The sequence below is a fragment of the Haplochromis burtoni genome, unplaced genomic scaffold (genome assembly GCF_018398535.1).
Source record: "Haplochromis burtoni strain Fernald_Lab_line unplaced genomic scaffold, NCSU_Asbu1 Contig_174, whole genome shotgun sequence".
In the NCBI taxonomy this organism is placed as follows: domain Eukaryota; kingdom Metazoa; phylum Chordata; class Actinopteri; order Cichliformes; family Cichlidae; genus Haplochromis; species Haplochromis burtoni.
Window position 1 is genome coordinate 1,219,409 of NW_024582535.1, and position 26,045 is coordinate 1,245,453.

A 26,045-nucleotide genomic window follows, 5' to 3' on the forward strand; every position below is an offset into this window, starting at 1 on the left:
GGTGGCGCCCTTGTTGAAAGATTACAATAAGCGGTGTGAAGCCGGCACACGCTTACGGATTGAAGCCACAAATACAGAAAGTGTGTGGTCAAGAATCGCCAACACACTGAGGCCAAGTTCTAGTGTGTTAGTGAGCTGAAAGTCCTGCACCGAATGCTGTTTTCCCTCAAGCGCCCAGCTGGCTTTGTGCAGTTCAACTGTCCCTAATTTTATTAAGCAAATTGTGCTGATTTCTCTTTGGCTCCCAGCTCATCAACAATCTCTCTCTCTCCCTCTCTCTCCCCTCCTCCTGTCTCCTGCCCATCCCTACATACAAATCATGACAACATGTATAGTTAATGTCCTGTGAACAGCTACTTCCCTGATGAGATCGTAAATTCAAGTATGCCACACCTGCACATAGACACACCAGCACAAAGGCTACAGAAAGCTACAAAAGTTCTATATGTTGTATTATTAATACAATAGTAACAGGTGGAAAAACTACACCATGCATAGACCATACATATTTTATTAACTACATCTTTGACATGTTGCATCGACTGCAGCACATTACAATGCTCATGCTCTCACGTAATGGTACATATATTTAGCTGTTATTTAATAGACTTCTGTGAATTATATACTATAGATAACATTTTTAATTAATCTTTTGTGCACCTTAATCTGCATCTAAAAAAACCTCCTGAAATAACAGAAAATACAAGTGAAAACAAAAGCAAATATGTTGTGTTTAGACTGAACTAAATTGTAATAATGTTTTTGTGATTCAAGTTTATGTCACACATAAGCCACACGCTGCCAATCCATCGACAAACACAGGATCGTGACGGCGAAAGTCAGGAGTTAATAACATTACTGAAATAATAAAACTAACACTGAAGCTAAAAAATAAGTAGAGAGGCATCCACCAACCAGGGACCGGAAATGGCGAATTGTTGGAATTCTTGGCCCTGATTTGGTAGCTGGCCGGTCAGTTTCACAAACGTCTGATTATGAGCCGGTCCCTTTCATGCATGCATAACATGCAAAGAGGGGTGCAGGCAGATAATCGCTTATATTTTACACCAAAACAGCTGATCCGAATCTTAAATCACCCTTCATCCAGTTGAACATGGACATTTTGAAGAGGCAAAACAAAGGCAGCCAGGCACAAGCCAGCAGCCTCGGTATGAGCGAAAAGAACAAAACAGTTATAAAGAATTATAAGAGAATGTCCTGCTATCACATGGCTCTGGTGAAGATATAAAAACACCGGAAAATGATGTAAGCAAATCAAAATAAATTTGTTTTGTTATATAAATCTTGCTTTTCTTTGATAAGGTCAGATGTGCCAAGTAAAGGCAGGTGTACAGAAATTCATTTTCAGCTAATTATTTGCACATCTTTGCAGCACTTTATTCGGTCAGAGAAGATGTAACTTACTGCAGTTTGGGAGGAACTGTAAAGTTTAATTATTACTTTTGTTATGAAAACAAAACAAACATTTTCAGACTCCACTGCTCGCCAATGCATTACATGTTAACTACCATGTGGTCGTGTCCTGGTGTTTTATATGGATTGCCAGCCGATAAAACCTTTTTCCCCTCCTGGATCCTCGTTCTTTGTTTTTGTCAAACACTTTTGTCCCTCTAGTTTTTCCACTTCAGTGTACATCCCCTCACATCCATTCCAATAGTTTCAGCAATCTCCTTCCAGGAATTTGATGACATTTGTGACATAACATTGTTATCCTCCCACTGATAAATTCAAAAACTGTGGGGAAACAGTACCCAGAAATGCCAAAGGGGACAGTGCTGAACATAAATCAGGTGTTAGTTGGAGGAACTACTAAAGTAAAAAGTACATCTTTATTGTAAAAATACTAAAGTTTATGCTTTTGACTATTGCATTGAGAGTCCAAGCCTAGTTTCTGTATTGTAGGTGTTTTTTAGCCTCCCCAGAGCCAGAGATTGTATTTATTGACCATTTTTAAAAGGAACCCAAAGACGTGGCTCTTACTGCACAATAGCATTAGGATCCAAGAGTACAGAACATCATACCAAATACAGTGATGTGTAATCGATAATTTGCAATGTATCAATGCAATGTATCTGTGAAGTTTTGACTTTTTTGCACCAATCTGGAAAAATTATATTTTTTTTTCTTTTTTTTCCCTGGAAGTTTGGCTGTCCATGAAGTCTTTCATTAAATAGAAATCCGAGTCTTGTGATTTCAACTCATTGATATGAGTCTTGAGACATTTTCAGTGACCACACAAAGATTTCCTTCTTAAGACTGCTCGTTTCTAACAACTTTGAAAAATAGTTTGGTAGGTTGTGGTCAAATCTTGAGTGGTTGTGAAGAAAGTAAATGAAATACTATAGAAAATAATGCACACCTCGGGGGTAAAAAAGTAGATTTCCACCATAATAGAAGACCTTGGAGTCAATGGGAATGCATTGATAGGAAGCCTTGTGTTTCTTTTCACAGATTTATTTCCCCACACCTAGGTAACTTAGATCTATTTCCACACAAGGATTAAGAAAACCAAACACTTTCACTGCTTTATAAAGGTTTTAAGCCTTAGACCATTAGTGATGTTATTTTGAGAGATCTCAGCAGGTCTCTAGCTTTCAATTATGACAAGTGCACTGGGTAAAAGGGAGCTGTCTGTGTTTATTTTGGGGTTTATTTTGTGCTTTGTTTGGGTAGAATCGTGCTAGTAAGAGTACAGCAAATATGAATGCGCACACAAGCCCCCACTACACAAACAGGCTCTGAGCTTTTCTGATTTCCCCAATGTCTGCGCTCGAACTCAGCAGGCTTTGCGTTGCTACTTTCACCAGCTTTCCTTCTTATGTTTCCCCCCCCTTCTTTTTTATGTTGCATTGCCTCTCCTCTGTCCTCCCTCTTTCTGGTGCTTTCACCTCTTTCCATTTACTTTTCGCTAAACCGACTCCGCACCATCTCTCTCCCCCTCTTTTCACCTAGACACTGCTCACAGTGGAGGGAAGATGGGAAGTGATGTTACAGCACCATAGTACACCATTAGAGAACAGCTCTGCGGTATGGGACCTGCTACCTGTCATTCCCCTTAATAAGAAGGAAATGAAACCCTAGATAAGAGCTGCCACTGTCTCCTTGATAACCTTGAAATGATTTGCCAACTAAGTAATATACACATGATCTTGCTAAATTCGCCACCAGCTCAGCTAAATATAGAAATGGTTTGGCTACATGATAACAATAGGTTTGTTATTGTGCAGGGATGTTTAAAATAGATCAATTCAACACTACTCAAGGCAACCTCATGTCCAGTTAGATTCATATATTCAAAGACAAAATTAGTAAAACCTATAATTTAGCATGGACGTATACTGCACCATTTCCAATGTGATCATAAGCAATTTAAGTTTTCAGCTGTTTTGCTAAGTTCTTAGTGTTTTTGGTGTTCTTGGCTAGTTAGCTAGTGGAGGACTTGACCCACTTACTTAGTTTGGCTGGTTGGACAGATTTAGGAAGACTTCTACTGGTTCCGAAGTTAGTTTATTTAAGAATGACGGACCCTATTATGTTCTTCAGTAGTAGCAAAAAGTGTCCTCAATAATGCTCAAAAGAAACACGATGGACCAGAACTCAACAGCTACAGTGATAACAAAGATCTGACTATGAATGATGATATGAATTTTCAGGGTTTTTCAGCCTTTTCACTTTAATAAAAAGGAACAAAACACTCCTAAAACAAAACTGCTTTATCAATATAGAGCACTGTCTCTAGACTGATGAGGAATTAGCTTTAAGATGTGTCTGGAAATTGCAAACTTGATTTCTGTCCAGTAACAGGATAAAATTCTGTGCAAGTCTTAATGTACTCAATTATTTTCATGTTTTTCATGCTATGTCTGTGCTGGCACTCACGGGACTCATTAACAAACCGGTGGATACGAAAAGAGCTGCCAGAATACATCAGTCAAACATTTACATCTAATTAATAGTATACCATACGAGGCACAGTAGCCCTAAATAAAAATACAAAAAAAGATAATGGATGATAAAGACCCCTCATGTGGGAAATAGATATACATGACTAATCTGAGTGCAGATGCTAATAATTCTCATTATGGTCCTCTGTGTCATAAAGGCCTGCTGGTTATTTAAAATCACCTGACCTTTGTGCAGACTGCTGTTTTTTCAAAGACTCTCTCATGATGGGAATTTTTCTTCACCACAGGAAAACAGAACAAAACAGCTCAGACCGACTAATCTTTGCTGCCAATTGACAATTCTCATTTCATAATGCTTTTCATTTATGCTCCCCTAGTGCTCTGCTCTGGCTAACGTAGCTCTTTTAATTTTCATTTGTTGTGAGTGTGTGCATGCGTGTGTTCGTAGGCTGCTTATGTCCTAACCACATTACGACTTATTTGTTATGGGTTCTGTTTTGCATTATCTGTGACTGTCATCTATCAGGACAAACAATAGACAAAGACGTGAGTTATGTTGTATGTTCTTTCAGTGTGGTAATGCTTCCCTAATGCTGTGAGGTGGACACTGCCAGAGTGAGCATACTGCACAGAGACAAGCTTTATAACTGCCTCATATACAGGACTATTGTCCATGTGTGTGGGTGATCCCGAGTTGGACTGAAGATACGGTCTAGATTAGATTTTGTTTGGTCATATGATTAAATTCAGTTGATAAAAATATAGAAAAATGATTTAAGTAGCAATATCAAGGCCTGGCAAATACTCCATTCCCTCAAATGGCCACTAGAGGCCAGCTCCAAAAGTGACAGGGGTGCCAAGACAGGCAGCTGTAGCCCCAAACTGTCTGCTTGGGCCTTATTTCAGCTAACCTCTGACCCTATTAGAGCACATTTGTATACTGTTTTTACATAATTGTCCTTACAGCTTTATCCTAGATAATTAAAACACTTGGTGCAGGTGAAAAAGTTTTAAACTTTGTAACCCATAGAACTTTCTTTAAACCTAGATGTTTCATACAGTTGCTTATAAGACGTAGATGAGGGAGGATTTCGTTTTGTTTTCTTACAAATATAGGACAGACGTCCAAAGCTTACAGCAATTTGGTGATGTTTTCATTAAGTATTTTTACTCCTTTATGATGAAATGCTACATATCTGTTGTCAAAAGTGGAACGAAAGAAACACAGCTAAGCTGCATAAATATGCCAGAGAGGAGAAATTACTGCACTTTTGTCTTTTACATCAGAAATATGCTCATTCAATAAACTAGTAAACTCAACAATATCTCCTGTTGCTTGAGCGGTTCTCTGTAGAAACCAAACGAGTGATTCTATGGCAGAAAATATTAAACTATAATATGCCGGTAATAACAAAATGCAGCCTATAGTATTGGCAAAGCCATTTAACTTGGGTCCTCAAGTCTGAGTGCAAAGAATGGAAAAGGTTTTTCAGAGTCCAAGTACCTTGTTGAATGTATCTGCAGTAAAACCAAAGGAAGGGGAGGACAGAAATGGAAACTGCTTTACATGGTAATGGAATTTTTACCCCCTAAGAGACATAGGCAGTGATTTTGATCATTCTGGCTATTTTAGATCAAAGTGGTATTTTTTTTTCATGGTGGAAAGATGAGATTGATTGAAAACGATGCTCGTACAAAATAGGTAAGCATGGAGGCAACTGGGTTTAAGGACTTCAGAGGTGGGTGGGGGGGATCTCTACTTAAGCCACATTGATTTTGACTGTCAAATGGCATAGTGCACAACAAGCTTAAGCCAATATGTCAAGAAAAGATTAGACTGAATGGCCTGACATAGCCGAGCTGAATGAATGCCACTTCTCCACGCTATGCAGGACGCTTTTGAATGGTATCTGTTATGCTGTAATGCCACTAGACTGATAGGGTGGATGAGATAAGTAGGGTTGTTTCATATTAGGGACATGTTTTTAATCTCTCTCTCAAAGATGTCTCCAAGATTTTAAAAAAATATATTTGTCATGTGGGAAAAATAACTCCGTGTACACCTCATTCTAGGAAGCCAAACTTTGGTATCAACAAATATATATCTTTTAGACAGTGAATAAGAAAATTGCTTGATTTTGGCAGTTTGTGAACACTATCAACTTTGGAAGAATGGCTTAGACGACAGTAATCACGAGGCTTTCACATAATTTGCAGACTAAAACTTGGGATCGCACTCAAAGCAAGCATTAGCCATTGTACATTCAGATGAGTCACACCTGAATACAGCTATCTTGCATTTACAGTGCAGAGCAAATTATTCAGTGACTGAAAAATGAACAATCTGCCCCAAGCAAATTACAGAGGATGAAAGCAAACCCAAGCAAACAAACAACCCCAGATTAAAAGGGAAAAATAAGAAACAGGATGCAAGTGAGTCCACCAGGGATTCATGTCAGTGTGGTATTTTCAGATGGCCTAAAAACAGAGACAAAAAAAAAAAAAAATCAAAGGCAGACCAAGTGGGTAATCAATGGCCACACCTCTTACTGCAATGTGACAACCCCAGATTAAAAGGGAAAAATAAGAAACAGGATGCAAGTGAGTCCACCAGGGATTCATGTCAGTGTGGTATTTTCAGATGGCCTAAAAAAAGAGACAAAAAAAAAAAAAATCCAAAGGCAGACCAAGTGGGTAATCAATGGCCACACCTCTTACTGCAATGTGACTACTTCAGAAAGGTTTGTTTACAGTAATTACAGGATATGTGAATTGCAGAAGTTTTTGAAAACACATGTGCCTTTTCCCAGAAGCTCATGAATACTCAAAGATAGAGCTGATGTGTTGATAACTGCACACTGACTTCTCTTTTGACCTGGCAGTTTCATTTCCATTTTGAAACCTGGATCTATGATGGATTTTCCAATAAGTTATACTCCATGAGTAATAATTAATTGTCCTCTTATCCCTTCTGTTTGGAGTCATGAAAGGTCAGAAGCAGGGAGAGCGGGACCAAGACCAAGGATAAACCACATTAGTGACAAAATATATGAAAATAATTTAGTCACAAACAGCATGAAATGGTGAAGCTGGAGTTGAGGTAAGCTGCAAAGTGGTTTGCTGGTGCTCAGCGGCTGTGGGCAGGCTAATTCGGTTTAAATAGCAAGGTGTAAAAGATATAACTGGTTGGATATGTAGCAGGGTGTTGGTTGAGCTGCTGTGCTCAGCCTGAGTTCATGGCCATGCCTGAATAAAGTGTACTCAAGGTATACTCCACCTTGATTACACACAACCTAGCCAATGGGGCAAGAAGTCAAACAGTGAAGTGAAATGTAATTTTTTTTAACTAAAATGTTCTTTTTTATGATGATCATTTTCAAAAAACGCGATAAAGTCTATATTGATACACACGTAAGACAAAATATGATAACTTTCAACTCTAAATTGAAGACTGAGAATGAGGAACCTAATCACATTCTTCACTTTCACACACACTTTATTCCCCGTTGTCGCAACTTTACACTCTCGGCTGCAGCTTTTCAGCTGCCAGCCGCGCACATCAACAACAACAACAACCCAGTCAGGACCGAGTTTAGTCCTTTTATATGCAGGGTAGGTGTGACGAGCCGATGCAGCTCAGGTGTGTCCACCTCCCCCCGCAGTCATGCCGCCGTCCACGCCCCGCTGCAAAGACGCATTAGCGGAGTTGGTGTTTCTATTTGGTGAAGTCGCTATTTTAGGTTCGACTCAAAGGGTCGAATTCAATTGAGCTGTTTTCAAGCACAGCAGCCAGAAAACAGCCCGGCTACTTCCTGCACCGTTTGGGAAATATTACAGATCATTTATGTAAAGAGAACTCTAAGAGAAAGGACAAGCTTAAAAAATACTTGCAGTAATGCATGCTTATCTTTCTTGTATCTGCATTTCCACAACACAAAACTAAAATAAATTTTGCTACAATTAATGGTGAAACTGTACATGGAATTTTTGCTGACCATAAGTACTTTGATCTGAAATGATTTAATAGAGAACTTTAGAAAGGAACGGTGAAGGGTAAGATGTGATTAAAAGATGACTGGGATATTTCTCTATTAGATGTACATGACGGCTATATATCAAAAGAATGGCAGGCCTAGAGTCACCCCCATTTTCATTTTCTGAGCTTCCTTCTTCAGCTCTGTAGAGAACACATTTTGCTAATGTCCTGAGCAAGTGTTAAATCAGATCTGATAATGATTACAGTCTTGTAATGAAATGTTATCTTTGGCATCCCCTGTCGAAGATCCCGTCATCAGTAAATTGTTTTAGCACACAGGGTGGACGTTAGCTTGGAAATCATAATCCAAATGAAATGAGTTCAAACCATTGAGCACGCTGCATAAAATACACAAGATTAAAAAAGAAAACACAGTGAACCTCACGTTTTGCTGACCTTATGAACATGTTACTTAACAGTTAGAGTTAAATGATGATCTAAAAGGCTGAGCATCAGTGAGTTATGATTGAAGCCCAACTGATGTTTAGCTATTTGCTATTTGTCCATTGGTTACTGTTCTTATAATATTAAATCTCCTGGGGTTCCAGCAGACAAAGCAACACAAAAAGAATGACTTTGGTGTTATGAAGAAGAAGGTTGTGGACCCCAAAAAAAGAAAAAAAAGCTTATGAAACTGGATTATGTATCTTGTTATTCAATGGTGACAGGCAGGTTTCGTCAGTTAACTGCCCATCTGCACTCTGATATCTCTTGCCAATTTTCGCAGGCTTCAGAATTTATTTGAAAAGTATCTGAGCTTTGCAAAAAAGAGGCACCAGTTCATTTTGTCACCATGACAGAAGAGCCTCAATAACCAGGGGCAGCCTGTCCATCTGGAGGAGCAAGAAACTCTCCCAGTGGCCCAACGGTGTGTGGGATCATACCAATGAAACACACAAAAAAGTCACATTCAGTTTGATTCTCCACTGCAGTGACCAGCTGGCTTTGTACAAGTATGTTTATGTGTGTGACTTGTTCTCTGGTTTTATGTTGCAGCTATAAATTCATCATATTTTTCTCAACACACAGTTCTTTCATTACCTTTACTTTGGCACTTGATTTACATATCAGGCTGCTAAATAAATGGCCTTTATCAGATGTAATCAGCCACTCATAATTGGTCAGTAGGCGCCCTCCTCCACCTAATACTAGGCTCAACAGGCAGATAAAATACAATGCAATCAGTGACAAACATTAAAAAACAACTCCTGTCAGAGCAGGAACTCTGACAAAACCAAACTCTTTCTGCCTGTTTTTCCCAGGTAAATAGCAGTCTTCTAACTCAAATGCCAACAGATCAAAAACTATACAACTGTTGGCTTTTGAGAAAGACTTGAGGCAAATCTTCCTACAATTTAGCGGTAAAATGGTGATTGTAGAGTGAAAATTGTGAATTTACCCATCAGTTGCAGAGAAACTTTTCAGATGAAGATTTCAAGGCTCTTCATCCTAACTTTCAACATTCTGCCTGTTTAAATGAATGTTAAAGTGTTTTGTTGGTCAAGTTGGTCATTTCAGTGGTTGAATGGTGTTTCAACAACAAACAGTGCAGGGAGATTAGGTAAAAAGTTTGTATTTCTTTTGCATAGAAAAACAATCCCATCATTAACATGCAATACCGGCTACTTAAAATGTTAAAATGAACTGCACCATTAAATCATGTGTTAATGAGCCTATTAATAGCAGGAGGAGACCTCCTACGGGCAATCTGTCTGGTAATAACTTATAAACTATCAGCGTCTGATAATCTGTTTCAAATGTTACCAGGTCACATCCTGGTATATTGTTTTTGTTTCATTTTAGGCATTATGGGCCAAAATTAAATGTATTCTTTAAATAAATTATGTATAAATAAATTGCTGCTGTGCGGTGGTTGTTTATGTTGATGTAGTGGACTGCAGTAAGGTAATTGTCTTGAATAATAAGCAGTGAGCAATGGCAAGGATAAAAGTGACACCAAAAAGCAGCAGCAGTCCAGTTGACTCAACATTTTCCACATCTGCTGACGCCATTATTCATAGCTACTTACACAGAGTGCAGCAGTAGCATCTTTATATTTCGCCAGCGTACAAAGAGCCAACAATGCAAGTGTTACTCCAAACCAAACCACAGTGTTGAGTTGATGCTCGTGTCATATAATATTCTATTCAGTATATTGTTGAGAGGCACGACATGTCAGAAGCTAGCCCAGCTGCTTTCTGTCTCTGTCTTTTCCCATGTGTTATAATTTAATTTCCTATAGTTTCCTCTCTATCCGTGCAACCATTAGTTACATTGCCTCTCTCCCATTGATTTTTTTTTTGAGCTAGTTTCTTCGTGCGGTTCTATAATCAGATGTGTTATTCCACCTACACCCTCCTGTTCAGAATAACTCAGAGGTTACAACTCAACAGCCACAGTAATGATATTGTGCTGATTGAAATATCACAGCAGTTGTAAAAGTTGGAAATATCAGAGTTGGAGGCTAAAGGAACCGCAGAGACACATTAAAATAGCTTGTAGAGAAAAAATGGAAATCACCTTCTCTTTGCGAATATAATGTAAAGTACTTTTTTGTTCAATTCAAGGAAATGCTCATGGATATTATCATGGCAAACTGATATCAGCCTTGTCATTTATTTTGCTTTTGCTGCCCATTCTCCTCTGTACATGGCTGAACCTCAGCTCATTGGTGGGTTTTTTTCTTGTCAATGTCAAATTAAACTGCATATCCAATTTAATAAGGCTGTTGCTCTACCCTGCATGGCACATAAAGCATGCAAGACCTCAATAAATGACTAATTTCAGTGATGAAAACTTGGCCTCTCAATGTAAACTGCTGCGCTATTACGAAGATGAAAGGCGTGGGGGAGAGATCACATGGCTCCTTGCACTTTTTAATTATGACCCAAATTCAATTACTCTGCACCCTCGTCCTTTACAGAGCCACAGGAAATTGCTCCAATCGAGTGACAGCACTTGTGATTAAAACATGTTCACTTTGTAACATAAAAATGCTGTTAAGTTCACAGGAAATGGATGATGGCTTAAGACAAAAGAACAAAGTCACCCTCTCCTAATTGAATAATTTGTCTGTCATCAGAATTGCACGTTACCTTGCATGTTAGAACAATTTTCCCCTCACATGCATGTGCAAAGAACACATCTGCTATCTGCTATTCTCCCTGTTATCAGCACATGGAACAGATGTGCAGAAAGTTTGCCCTGGAAACTGCTCATCCAGATTCTGCTTTGTACTCCTTGGTGGAACATAAACAAGGACATGAGAGGCTTGAAGATTTTTATTTTTCAAACATTTTACTTGCATTTTTTTCACTAAGAAAGTAGAAATTTCACTAGTATCTTGTATTCATTTATAGTAGAAACCTTGGAGGTTCCAACGAACTACCGATCAACCCAGAAGGACATGAATACAAAGACATGTGCCGCTCTTAGGGCCACGCAGTTCCAAGACGTTATCTAGAAGGACTCACTCAAAGCAAAGACCTGTATGTGACTAAACCGTGACTAAGAATGGGAATTGTGACAGAGTTTGGCGAAAACGCTGCCACATCATATTTTGCTCATTTCTTCCATTTTAGATGACAACCAGTTAGAGCTGCCTGACTTGGCCATCAGCGCCCAGCCAGCGTAAGCTTTTCACGCTCACACAGGGAGGAAAATGATTGAAGAAAGAGGGAAAGAGTGTCCCTGGGCAGTCACAAAATTTTTAGTGAAAGGTTTGCCACCTTTTCTCTGTGTAGAAGAACTAGATTTTCAGTAGTTTAATGCATTAGTAGATATTTGATGTATATACGAACCTGAATTAAATCAGTTTTTAAATTCCATCTATCCATCCAGCCCTTCATTTAGCTCCAACCTTAAGTTGGTAAAGTATAACATGAACAGCTTGAGCAGTGAGCGGGGCAGCCGCATCACCTTGTGTTAACCTGTTTATGAAGAGCAACCATTTCTTTCAACCGTTTGCCATTTTAGACAGTTGATGAACTGTGGGGCACGATGGCCCAATATGAGATCAATAAGGATTATTTTTAACTATGAATGATGCAACTTTACTTCAAGACATTAGCATGAAGTCCACATTTATGGCTACAAACACAAGATCATGTGTGAGATTCCCCCGAGCTGGAAAAACTTGAGATCGTTTGTAAACTGCACAAACCAAAATAATTTATTTCAATGGCCTTTAATGGCCAGTTAACCAACAGTTTACAAGCAATCTGTCAAGGAATTACAGAAAGAATTAAAAAGCAAACAACAAACAAAACAAACTCCGTTTTAATGGTTGTCTGCATAAAGATGCGTACACAGATGGGATCTGTATGGATGCTATTTTAGGGAGGAACGCATTCCAATATCCATATGGCAAACATACTTGTCTTGTTGATTAGGATTTCAAAATAACTGAATAAATTAGGTGAGAATCAAGTCAGAAATAAATGGAACGGACCTTAGGATACTATTGCACCAGATGGCACCTGAAATATATACAGTTCATTATTTTTCTGATAATAACCTCAGTTAAGTATGTTTACCAGCTTTAAAATCTTGTACGTTCTTTTGTATACACAAAACATTAATGAATAAACAATGAAAAGGGGCTACAGTACATGATGATGAATGCACTGGATTTCTATTTCATGTTTTCTTCAATGCTCAGGCTCAAATCAGGCTGCCTATATATTGTAAACTAAAAGGGAATATTTAAGTGGTGTTTACTTGTAAACCTTAGGCCCTGGGTTCTATGAAAGGAATGCTTTTTTATGTTTAAATAGGAAGCACAAGGGAGTGAATGCTGGGCTGTGAGCTTGGAAAGCATAAATCAATGTGAATGCGATATGATTTGCTTTTCGTGTGGAATGCTGGCTAAACCAAAAATAAGTAGTAGACGGGACTTCAAGGAACAGTACTTCCTCTATTTTCTTTCCTTTAATGCAACGTGGCCAGAGTTGACTTCCAGCACGATTCACAACGAGACGAAATGGTTTAAGCAATTGAAGTTTGAAAACTCCTTTAAAAGGCTACATGGAATTAGTTGAACTAAATATGTTTTTCTTTTACTTTACTGTAAAAGTGACAAACAAAAAAATGTTACATTTTTATACAGTTAGTGTGCTTTTACATTTCTTTAAAGATAACGCTTTTGCATAAACAAGTACTCGGTTTTTGTCTAAAAGTAATTTTGGGTATGTTTTATAGGTTAGGATGATCAAACATTGGTAAAGCTATGAGAACGAGGGCGTGCATACATGATATAGATATCATATTTCAATAAACATTTAATCCCGAATGTGTCACGTCGCTATTATTAAACCTTTTTGCACAGATGACTAATGTGCTATTCTAGTCCATGCGACGGTGTCACATTTCTCTTACCTGCAACGTGAAAAGCCTATTTTGTCAAATAAAACATGTCATTCATTAAAATGGAAATTTTTTCCACTCTTAGAAAAGCCATTAAAACACACACACACCCTTCAACGATAGCTAGCACACATTACAAAGTAATTTACAAAACTTTAAGAGAAAGAAAGCAACTACATTTTCTGAGGAGAGACAAAGTGATGCACCACGTATTGGAGCCTCAGTTGCTGCGTGGTTGAGCATTGTTTGTTGTAAATATGACTGTATTCTGCATGAATAATCACATAAGCTGCACTCATGTAGAACAAATCCATGATCAAATTTCTGCTTGCTCCTGTGAGAAAAACTCTATGTTTTATGCACAAATCCCTATTAATGTTACATCTTTCATTTTCAGTCATGAAAATGACTGAACGGTTCTATCAACATCCTTTTATGCATTTCATGAAAAATACAGTTAATTACAGTGAGTAAAGGCTGAGTCCCAGAGCTCAACTAGTTTGCAGTTATTAATAAATAACTGAATTTAGAGCTCAGAATTTGTGCTACACAGATGAAACTCACCGAGCGTGGGCCTATGAAGTGACAGTGCCTGCTTTGCCTGTGACCATTCAAGCTTGGCGTGACTGGGAGTGCCTATTTAATTCGGACAGCGCAGTGCAATTTTTGTGTTCCAAAATATTCGTGCATCACTGCCTACACAGATTACATCTTAGCACAGGGGTTAGGTGTATGTATTTGGGTTTCTCAATATGACTGCGCTCATCACAAACTCCCTGCTCCAAAATCCCATGAATACATATATTGCATGAAATTTTTTCCAAGATGTTTGGAAAAAATTTCAGCCTTTGCATGTGCATTAAAACGTATGAGCACTGTGTGTAGCAAATCATACTAATGTGTTATTCTTCTGCCTTACACAGCATCTCTTTGGATTGATAAGTCCGAGTCTTTCACTTGATTAAATCTTCGCAGCCAATCTGAAGCAAGCAGGACCAGTATGTTTGTTCCAATTACAGCGCCTAATTTGAGGGATGCACTGCATATTACCAAAGCACCAAAACAGTGCCCAATTACGTCCACCTCGTGTGGGTTGCATGATTAAATTTTGTGCATTGAGGAGCTGCTGCTCGATGACGCATATAACAACTTCACGACTCGTCTGTCTTATTAAAAAATATGAAAAGGGGAAACTGAGGTAACTTACAGAAGAGACAGAAATGTGGCCGTGATGTGGCACAGCAGCCAAAACAGTCAACTTTTAGGTGAACGCTGATTATTGTGTTAGAATGCATGTGTGTGTGTAACTTTGACCTGTACCATTTAGGGATGTGGATAATTAGTTGACTAGGCAGATAATAGCTACTGCGCTCTCTACTGTCTTTGTAGTTGGCAGGTACCAGCATGCTCTCTGTCACTGGAAGTTATAAACAAGCAAGATGGAAAGCAACACAGGCAACATCCCACTGAATCAGCGTGGTTCTGCTGTATTTTGATCTGGAAAACAGACAGTTGTCCATCTATCGTGGCTGGAGCCTACCCGAGCTGACGATAAACAAAATATGTATGTAGAACAAAACTGCACATAACTGAAGCACTGCATAAGCAACATGAGCGACTGGAAAGTGAGGCAAATCAACATGTGAAAAAAGACAAACAAAGAGCAAAACAAAAAGTTCTCGACAAGATGAAAACCAGGATCTCCTGGCTAACAAAGTAATAATTAATACCACTGCCATGACAGAATTTTGTTAGTCTCCAAACGGGGACCATTATTGTGTGGTAGCTGATACTGCTGGAGCTGGCACATTGGGACAATGGTGTCACAGGATGTGTGAGATGCTGGCGGCTTCTGAGAAAACCTCATTCAATTACAGCCACACCACAAAAACTGCCTCAGAATAACCCAAGGAAGACAGCAAAGAGCTGCAGGCACTGACTCTGGTGTCCAAACACACTACTTCATAATCGAATTAAGCATCCATGGGATGTGCAGGAACATGGCTGATCCAGGGAGGGACCTACACATTATTAGGTCGCTGATTTATATGACACAGACACTGGTGTGGTGTAGAGGCACTGCTGTTTGAGAATACTTTCTAATAGCTCAAACTAAAGCTCTGTCCTAGCTGCTCCCTGGAGTGTACAATAAAGGTCAGCAGAGTGGTCATAGAGTGATATGTCCAATCTTGCCTCATGGAAACATGGATATAGAATCACACAGTATGTGAAGGCCCTAAATATTTTAAAAATAGATTGATTTTTCTTTTCAATGTTAAAAAAAAAACCTTTAAAAGTAAAAAAAATAATATTAGAGCTGCTTTTTGGTAAAGAAGAAATATCATCAATTTTCAAAGAAAAAAAAGCAATAAAGGAAGACGAGTTAATCTAATGAGCTCGGAAAGAAAAGCATCTGGAACAGTCGGGCTGCATTTGGCATCAGTGTCTGTTCTTTAAGTTTCCTTAAAGATGTTTCACCTCTCATCTGAGAAGCTTCTTCAGACCAATTGGTGGAGAGTTCCAGATTTTAATCCCTATTGCAGTGTTCGCAAGAGGGTCGTGGACACCTATTGATCCTCTACCTAATCACACAAGCCAAGGTGTGAAAACAGGTTGTGGGTTCACCCGTAACCTGTGATATACTGAGGTCAAATGGCCCAGGGTGTGAGTGGGCATTAAGACATCTGGGAAGGGATCTCAAAACTGGATTATAGATGGCAGACAGTTGGTGTCATAAGCCACCGCCTCTGTTCAAAGATGGTCATTCACAGTGGACATAGATGGCTTCTTTCACTCCTCTTTCAAACTATCTGTCTTCTTTATCCAAAATATGAACACTGGCGTCCTCGAAAGAGTGTCCTTGTTCATTTAGATGCAGATAGACACCCGAGTCTTGTCCCGTAGAGGTGGCTTTTCTATGTTAATAATAATAATAATAATAATAATTATAGTTCTACAACTGTTTACAACTTGTATAGTTTCATACTTCATATTTCTGTATAGTGTTTCATATTTATATCCTGTTCATAGCCTGTACATACTTATTACGTTATAGCATATTCATAACATACCTTCATACAGTGTACACTGTAACATACCCATAACAGACCCATATTTTTGTACCCTCATACCTATAATAGACCCATTTGTGTAATATATCTATATATCTATACTATTGCTAATATATATTTTGTAATATATCTATAATATTGCTAAAGCACTTTCTGAATGGATGCAAACTGCATTTCGTTGCCTTGTACTTTTGACATGTGCAATGAAAATAAAGTTGAATTCTATTCTATTCTATGTTGTTCCATGCTTTTACGAAGTGGCTGTTTGGTCTCTCCGATGTATAGGTCTGAGCACTCCTCGCTGCACTGTACAGCATATACTACCTTGTTAAGTATGTGTTTGGGAGTTTTTTTCTTTTGGATGAACAAGTTTGTGTCTGAGTGCATTGCTGATTCTGAAAAACACTGGGATGTTGTGCTTGGAGAAAACTCTCCTGAGTTTCTCTGATAAACCTGCTACATAAGGGATAACAATATTGTTCTGTTTGTCCTTCTGATCCTTCCTAGTTGGTGTCTGACCTTCTTTTCTGTGCATCTTTGCTGATTTGTTGAAAGCCCAGTTAGGATAACCACGTGTTTTAAGAGCTTTTTTTACATGTGTGTGTTTCCTCTTTTTCCTTTCTTAGACTCTCCACCAATTCCTCTTAGAACTGAAAAGCTGCTCGGATGATAGGGGAAATGTTTTCAAGAAACTTAAAGAAGTCCAGACACTTTTCTCTCCGAGCTCCTTAGATTACGATGACCTAGATGACTGAGAACCTTCACAGACATGAAGACGGGTGAACTAAACTGTCTGTATCCTAAATGACACTTAAAGCGCTGCTCACTGTACCAATCATCCTAATGTTCCTAACTTTGAATAACCAATAAAGGCACTTTGAACTACTACATAAAAATGCTCATCACATTTTTTTTTATTAAAGAATATAAACTAAAATTACAGATTGACATTTGTTTAGTCCTATTACAGTTATTGCCTTAAAATTGGGCCAAGTTGCTGTTTTCCTCCCTAATCTAACTTTGGGTTGTGGTAAGAAATGTGTGATCAGCTGGCATTAAGCAACGTCACCGTCACCAGTAACAATGTCAACATTTTGGTGGCCATAATAGCAAAACTCTATATCCCAAGGTTTTTAAAGAATGATGTAAGTGTTATTATTGTAGCTTCATATTTTGTGTGGGTGTAGAAAGAGCTAAAAGTAAACATATTTGAAATTAACTTTATCATATGTTTTTTTACAGATAACCAAACAAAATAATTAGATATACACACACAGTGTACAAATAAATATTCTGTGTATCTTTATCTCTCAAATTAAAATTGTTGGCGCATATCACTGCACACAAAGAACGTGCTGAGGGGGTTTCTAAAACATACATTCATTTAAAAACTGACTTATCTCTTGTTGGCAATGTGTTTTTTGTGTTATGTATTTACATTCATGAACTAAACCTCTGTGCACATCTATGTAGATTTGTTCAAACTAAACTGGCAGCTTCTTCTCACTTCAGAATCTGCCTATTACATGAAAAAAAAAAGTTTAAAGCCTGAAAGACTTTAAACAAAAATGATGACATGCTCAGTGAAATGGTTTATGTATCGTTTGCTCTGCCAACAGTTCTGGGGAGCTTTGTGCAAAATGGCTTGCAATGTGGAATGAATTGTGTGGTTTGGGGATTGGGGTTTTTATTACCTTGCATCATAAAGTTCTCCGTGGTTAAAAACTTTTAGAGTAGAATTTTTATATTTTGGTAGGAGTTGTGTGCTAAGGAAGGCTTCACCAATGGTACACACTGGGGCTGATTACTGTCTACGCAAGGCAGTCAGCTTACATGAAAGGATCTGGTAAATGTTTACTTAACATTTCAAAGTCAGATTCCTAATTATCGGGCAGAATGTAGCAGCTGCTTTTTAAGGCGTAATATGAGAAGCACCCGACAGAAATGTTTCAACACCTCTTTTTTGGGCAGGCAGAGTAACGGCACTAAAGGTAGCTGAGACCTACTCTGAATTTTTAAAGAATTAATTTTGCAAGTTAAGTTAACTGATTTAAATTAGGTGTTGAGCCATTATTGAATAAGCTAAAAAGAATGGATGGATGGATGAAGGTAATGAAACTAGGGCAAACATTATTTGATTCCCAAACCAATGTAATATGTAAGAATTCTATGACATAAACATGAAAACTGTTAATCATTACTCTGCAATATGGTAAAATTCATTAATCAGAGAAAAGGAAGTCTAGTTGCATATTTGCAGAGAATGATTTGGCTCATTTCTGTTAACATATGCTGGATGATTTTTTCATGACTAACATAAACACTGTAAATAAAACCATGAATGCCAAACTCTGCCGTGTTCCTTCAAATCATTTAGCGTGTTTGCACTACATATCACTCAAAACGAATGAAACTGCTGTCATTCAAACGCAATGAAACTGGGCCAGGGTGACTGACATGTAGCACAGTGGAAAAGAAAACCTTGTTGTGAATAGGCAGTCGGAATCCTTTCCCATGAAAACTTTATGTAACTAGGAGGGAAGATGAACACGGTTTTGCCATATCCTTTGTCATTACAAACAACTGCTTGACAGTTTGTCTCCCTAATTTGCCTGGTGTGTTTGTAAGATTGCAGAGAGGTTTAACCCCTGCATCTCAGGAAGGCCACAGTATAGACCTTGTTATCTTTTCTCATCATCAAAGTGTGAGAAGCGTGTGTACACACTCATATGCAGGTCTATGATTCGTGATAAGAAATGTCAACCTTTGCAGTCCTTAAAAGCTTGAAAGAAATTACTTAAAGGGTGTAAAAGAAAAAGACAGTGACGATTTATCTGTGAAATAACTTCCCCCCACCCACACAGTTTAGACAGACTTGTTTAGATTTTACCATTTAAAGAGGGTATGTTGGCTACAGTTAAGAATTTTAAAGAAAACACATTTCTTTACTAGCAATTTAGAACCGTCTCTGCCATCTTCTGTGAGCATCTTTGAACCACAATTAATTGTTGTGGCCCAGATAGGAAATAAAAACTTGCCAGTTCTTAACCCTTTAAGACCTACCATAGAACCAAGTCCGCCAGAGCGTAATTTATATTTTTACATGCTGTAGTGCCATTTTTGGGAGCATTTCAAGTTGCTATACATCAATACAACTGTTATAGCCCATATTCTAATAATATGTATGCATTAAGTCCATAATAACTACATTAATTGTAAAAAAGTGCAATAAACTACAAAAAAATTGAGAATCTTTTTTTTTTTTTACATATATTTCTACTTGGAGAAATTTAGGAGGCTTATCCCCCAAAACTTTAAATACAAAAAAGTTGCAAAAATAGTTTACAACAACAGGAAATTTATTTTGAGCGTCTTCATAGTTTTATTTTTGAGATACAGCAATTTTTATATACTGCAGGAAAAACGAAAAACAATCCTATGATGCAAATTTGCAAAGAAAACAGCAGGTGCATCAAAATAAACTATTTCCAGCAGTTCAATTCGAGTTCTAAGCATCCCAGCAACTATTCAGAAAAGCATAAAGTCAAACATGACTTATAAAAACACCAGTATAGGCTCTTAAGGCCTACAAGTAAAAAACTACATTTTCCGCGAAAATGACGTCACTTCCGGTTTCGGGCAGGAAATGGTGGACATGCGATCGTTCGCGCTGATGTCTGTTTCAATGTGGGAAGTGTTACGAACAGCTGATCAGATCGGCAAAGCGTGTTTCTGGAATATTATGTTTTTGTTCCTGCAAGCGCTTTTTATGCAATTTTTGCAAAGCTTTATGTGGAAGGAAACCGTGACTGAGGACAAGCTGATGGCATAAGATGTAAGTACAACTCCTCCGGTTTCATATGCAAAAAAAATTATTGCGCTAGCTTACATGGTTGCAGTGCTACCGGGATTTAAAAATAGTTAAGCAAAAAAGAGCGTGCCTGCTCCGACCGGCTTCAAAGGGTTAAAACTGAAACCCTATGGTTAGCATTAAAACATATCTGTAATGTGCCTATAAATGTTTTTGATTTACATGTCTAAAAACAACGTAGGTTCATGACCCGGCCTCGATAATGTGGTTTCTATATACAAATGCACAGAAAAAGAAGCAGCGCCTTTTATTTGCAGTAAATGTTTTAGTTATTCAGCATATAGATGTTACAAATCCTGGCACCCTAGGTAGTTCCAAGGCTATCCCACTATTATACACCTCTCTGCATTGAATCATTACTTATTAATAATCTCTGGCTCTGCTCCACAGTATGTCCTTTGTCCTGTCTGACTCCCCTCACCCCCAACCGGTCGCGACAGATTGCTACCTCTCACTGACCCTGGTTTTGCTGGCGGTTTCTTCCTGTTAAAAGGGAGTTTTTCCTCCCCACTGTTGCCAAAGTGCTTGCTCGTAGGGGGTCATATGATTGTTGATTTTTTCTCTGTATGTATTATTGTAGGGTCTACCTTACAATATATAGCGCCTTGACCATGACCGTTGTTGTGATTTGGCGCTGTACAAATAAAATTGAAATGAATTGAAATAAATAAAATTTCATCAAGATTGGACCAGTTGTCAAGGAGGAGTTTGGGAATAAATATAAGCTATGATCATTATAGCATGACGGCTCAAAAATGAAAACATTTGAAACTTGTTTGCTAAAATTTCGTGATATTAAAGAGCAGACAAGAGTTGCTTGCACAGCTTTCCTCCATAGTGTAAAACAGATCCTGCAGAGTTTTCATTGCCTCCTTCATGGTGCTGAAATTCAGTTGCATTTCATCAAACTTTTTTTTTCATCCCTTTTATCCCCGTTTCTACTCTGTACAACAGAAGGTAGGCTGACTGACATTGGGTAAGAAAGTTGTGCTGTACAATTTTATACATAAATGGCAGTAATTTCACCCGTTAAAACCAATGGGAGTGCGAGTGCTTTTAGGTCAAAAAACTGTCTGAAGCCAGCGGCAGGTTAGGTTTTAGAAAAATACTGAGTAGCCTTTATTAAGGCAAAATGAAATGAAAAAATGTTCATTTTAAGGGACAAAAGGCCAAAGTGACCAAAGTTCACGGACCGTTGTGATATCAATGGATATGTCTTTCATATACAGTATATTGATTGTTTTTGTTAAGAAAGACTTATTGATAAACTGAAGAAGACTTTAAACTAGCAACACTGACCATAAAACTACAGTGGTCCCTCGCCATAACGCGGTTCACCTTTCGCAGCCTCGATGTTTCGCTGATTTTTGTGTGTGCCATTTTCCATGCTTTTTTTTATATAGCGCATTGTGTTCTGCAACCTGATTGGCTGTAGACCATTGTCAATCAATCTTGCGCCGTGTCTTCTGTACAGTACAGAATGGGTTGAGCGTTTCTAATTTACAGAAATCTTCGATCGCTAGCGTGTGACTCTGAAGTGCTGTACTGTATGTTTGTAAGTTTTCTCCCCAACAAACAAAAATGTCGACAAAGTGTTTTTTTTTACCATCAAAGGCACCTGCGGGTGAAAACACCGAAGTATGACCATGTGTTAATGTTCACTCACATACGTATAGTGAAAGTACTGACACACTCTGTAGCTTGAGTTTCTCGGCCGGGCTCAAGAGGGCTGGATTCAGTCAGTCAGTGGGCGCCAGAAAACACAAGGCTCTCTTCAGATACTGCTCCCCATACTCATCTGTTTTACATTCAGCTCCAGTACTACGGGAACATTCAAGCATAGTTTAGCAGTAAGAACGTGAAACCCATAAAACATGCTCAGTCTGAGAGAAGATATATGATCGGGTTCCCTCGCTGCTGCTGCCAGCAGTAGATTACATGTCGAAAGTGGCACAGCGAGCAGATATTTCAGCCAATAAGCATTGGCGGAGAGAGAGGAGGACTCGTCTCGAGAGTGATATTGCTCTGCCGCGCAGCGAGAAGGGCTCAGGCTGACCCTTGATCCTATTGTTCTTAAGAGTGATGGCTAACCATAAACCTGCCTGGCATCAGTGAGGTGAAATGTAGCAACAGGAGACGCAAAACAGATTACAGGCTTCAGGTATAAAATACTCTGAATGGAATCTTCTCAGAGCACACACAGGACTGCCAGGTAGTTTCCAACCTGTACAGTTGCATGGATTTTATCAGCCAATTGTAAGAAAAATCTGAAAGTCACACAAATCACTGCAGACAACGTTTGATTTAATGGAAAACCATTGCTCCCTAAGGCCTTGAATAAAAGTTAAAACTGGACTAACACAAACAATTTAGTCACTATTGAAACAAATGATTTTCCTCAGTGACAGATGAGCATAACCTACAGTTTAAAGGCCTTGAACTATCAGACCAATCATGACTGTCAGGGGACACAAAGAAATCCTTTTAAAAATCAACCTCCGAATCAAACTTACACAAGAGGTACACACATTAAAAGTTTTAATCATTATAATAAAATGATTACTTTATCCATATTTGAAGCACAAAATGTATAATGTGATCTACAGTAGTGTATACTTTTAGATAATACATTTAAATACATATTTTACATATGTCATAACACATTCAAAAACGCAGTGAACATGTTCTCCAGCCTCTATGTACCAAGATATCAAGCTATTAAGTGAATATATTATTATGTATTGTGTAGTGCATTTGGACTCAAAGAATTACACTGACTGTGAATTACGTGCTGGTTATAATAATACACTTTAGTACTTGCTGGTATTAAGTGGATTCAAAGAATTATTTTTACCTTACAGACACACAAAGCCTGTTTCTTTAAACATCCGGATCTTATGAGGTATTTAAAAATGATAAAACACAGCACAGGAGCAGTGCTCACAACACTTCAGTTGGCTGAGCTTTGGGAGCAGTGACAAGGCTGCTGTTGTTTATTGTCTTCACCTGTGCAAATCCTTTGGCTTGTCACTTATCATCAAAGGTAGAGGGCTCCTCGCACAAGTGATCTTTGAGGAGCTGTGCTGACTCATGCGTTGGATGTGTAGTGACAAGGCTGCAGTTATAGTTTTTCTTCTGCACGGGAGGCTCTCGTGGATATCTAAAACCTGTCAGTTCACATCGAGGAAGGAAGGACCCATGACCAAATGATCTACATGAACGACTGCTGAACCTTGTTTCTGTTGTCATAACACTGAAAATGTTGAGTCTTTCCAGCCATGCATTTTCTACTGGGAAACATAATCTCTACAACATTCCCCGGGTCTTCCCCAGCAGTCTCCCCCCAGTTGGATATGCCTGAAATACCTCACCTAGGAGGTGACCTAATCAGATGCCAAAACCATCTCGACTGGCTCCTAGATCAAGCAGTATTGGCATTTTTCCTTCATGCACAGGTCTTGATTCACCCTAACAGACCAATCTTTCAGTGAGTTTCCTGCTATATTCACCCCCCTTGGTTTTCTTTTTCCCATAAATCCAAAGCTAAGAGCCCCTCAACAAGTGCCAGCTTTCATTGTGCATTCAGATTTAAAAGCATTCTTATGCCAACCCCAGAATACGGCTTTCTTTCTTTTCTTTTCTTTTTTAAAATAATCACCCAACACAAACACAAATCATCCATATAATGAATACATCTTCTGTCACTGGGTGTTAGAGATTTTTGACATCAACAGTGTGCACAGAAATATAAAAATACCCTCCCATACACATTAGACACTTTTCAAACAGCAGGGAAAAGAGCAAACTATTTTAAATGCAGTTGCAGTGCTCTGTGCTTCTTAAACTACAACAGTTCAAACATCTTTGTACAGGTAAAAAGATAAAGATCAAAGCGATCATCCCATGCCCATGAGGTAAAGTTAACACTGATAAAACATTTCTCAAACTAAAACCAAGACTTTACAAACACAGACACCCATTAGAGACTTACACCTATATGCTGTCTAACACTTCATTTAATTCAAGTCTTAATTAAAATACACTAAGAGGGAGTGAAGCTTTGAAAGCATTTTCTTAAGAAGGGAGCTTTAAGGATTTATTACAATAATACCTCGATTTATTTTGGTGTAAACTCACATCTTGATGAAAGCTGTTGATTTGACTGAAGATATTTGCCAGACCCTAAATGTGTTGGTTTAATTTTAACATAGCATAAATGCCATGAGCTTATCATTTTATCAATTTAGTTAATTATATTTTGTTGTATGTCTGGATACACCTGTCTCTAGCAGTATGTTAAAGAAAAACTGATTATTATTAAGTTTTCTTCAGTATGTTTTATGTTAACGTGTTATGTGAATAATTCTAAAAATGTCTGGTCCTTGGTTTTAAAAGGAAATGCAAGCAGTTTAACTGCATCAAAAGCTGAAGTTATGACTTTGCCATATTTCTAAGAATCATTAAATATGATTTTAGAGTCGACATCAATCTGCAAATTGCTTTGCTGTGCAATCGCTAAAACCTTTCTTGAAAAAACTGCACTTTTTGTGTTACTACATTTGAAATATTAGCTTTTAAAAATGTTTAATTAATTGCAATTTGTATGTTCTTCCAAACATCCCATTAAAAACAGTATGATAATGTCACTTGAAATGACCTGAAAAATATGGCAATAATTTGTCACTTTAATCCATATATTTATGAACCCATCATACTAATGTGTTTCAGCATAAGTCCCCATTCAGACTGCTAATGAAGCCCGTTTGTTGTTTTTGGCAGAACACCAGGCCGCAAGGTCATCCGGGGGGCATATACCCACCATAAATTCTTCATCTCATTAATGTGGATGATCCCACTTCCTATTTAGCATTACGTAGGCTAAAGCAGGATTTAACTTTGTGCTGGCAACAAAAGAAGTGATACACAGAGAGAAAAAACAATTTGTCAGTTTCAATCATGCCCCAACAGGTCCCAGGTATAATTTTATCAGTGATGGCAGGAAACACTCTGAATGCGACAATCTCTAATTCCAATGCCTGGCATTCAATCAAATGGGCTTGCTATTGTGAGAAATGGTGCATATAAAAACTTGGTTTCATGTCACTAATTTTCATTCCAGGTCCTGGACAAGATTTGATTTCACTAATGAATACAGAGCTTTCTTTTTTTGTTACATTTAAAAAGAAACAAACAAAAAACTATTATATAAAATGTCAGATGTTAAATTATATTTGAAAGTGGTTTCATGAGATTTTGAGAATAATCTCTTATGAATGAAGAGTGCCTTCACCCAGCACCGAGCTCGAGCAAGCATTGCGCTCATCTTGTTCTACTACAATAAAGCTGAGTTGTTGTTTTCTCCAAGGACAACCAACAAGTTTTTGGTTTTACACATAGCATATATTTAAGGTCAAACCTACTTGATACTCAAGGATTCTTTCAGTGAGTTTAAGTGTCTCTCCTACCTTCTACATACTCTCCTGCATCATTATTGAAACACTGACATGCGACTTCTTCACGGCTGACTGATCTGCCTGGATTCACTACTGACCCTCAGTCTCACTCCTTACATCTTTCTCCTTCTCTTTCCAACTTTCTCACATTTTTTAAATGCACTTCTGCCTATTAGACACCTGCACAGCAGCAGCAGCAGCAGCAGCGATGGAATCCAGCACAAGTTACATCAGGATGGGACTCAATCACTCAACATGTCCAGCTGCCATTTGTCTCCTGTATAGTGAGGGACATGTGAGCCATCATCTCACATTAATTTGCAG

The 26,045-nt window shown here is 38.2% G+C and overlaps 1 protein-coding gene across 1 annotated transcript in view; it reads right to left on the reverse strand.

Moving 5' to 3' along the window:
* Positions 1-26,045, reverse strand: part of alk (ALK receptor tyrosine kinase) — a gene marked incomplete at its 5' end in the record, with an annotated part of 158,890 nt that overhangs the window by 91,645 nt on the left and 41,200 nt on the right.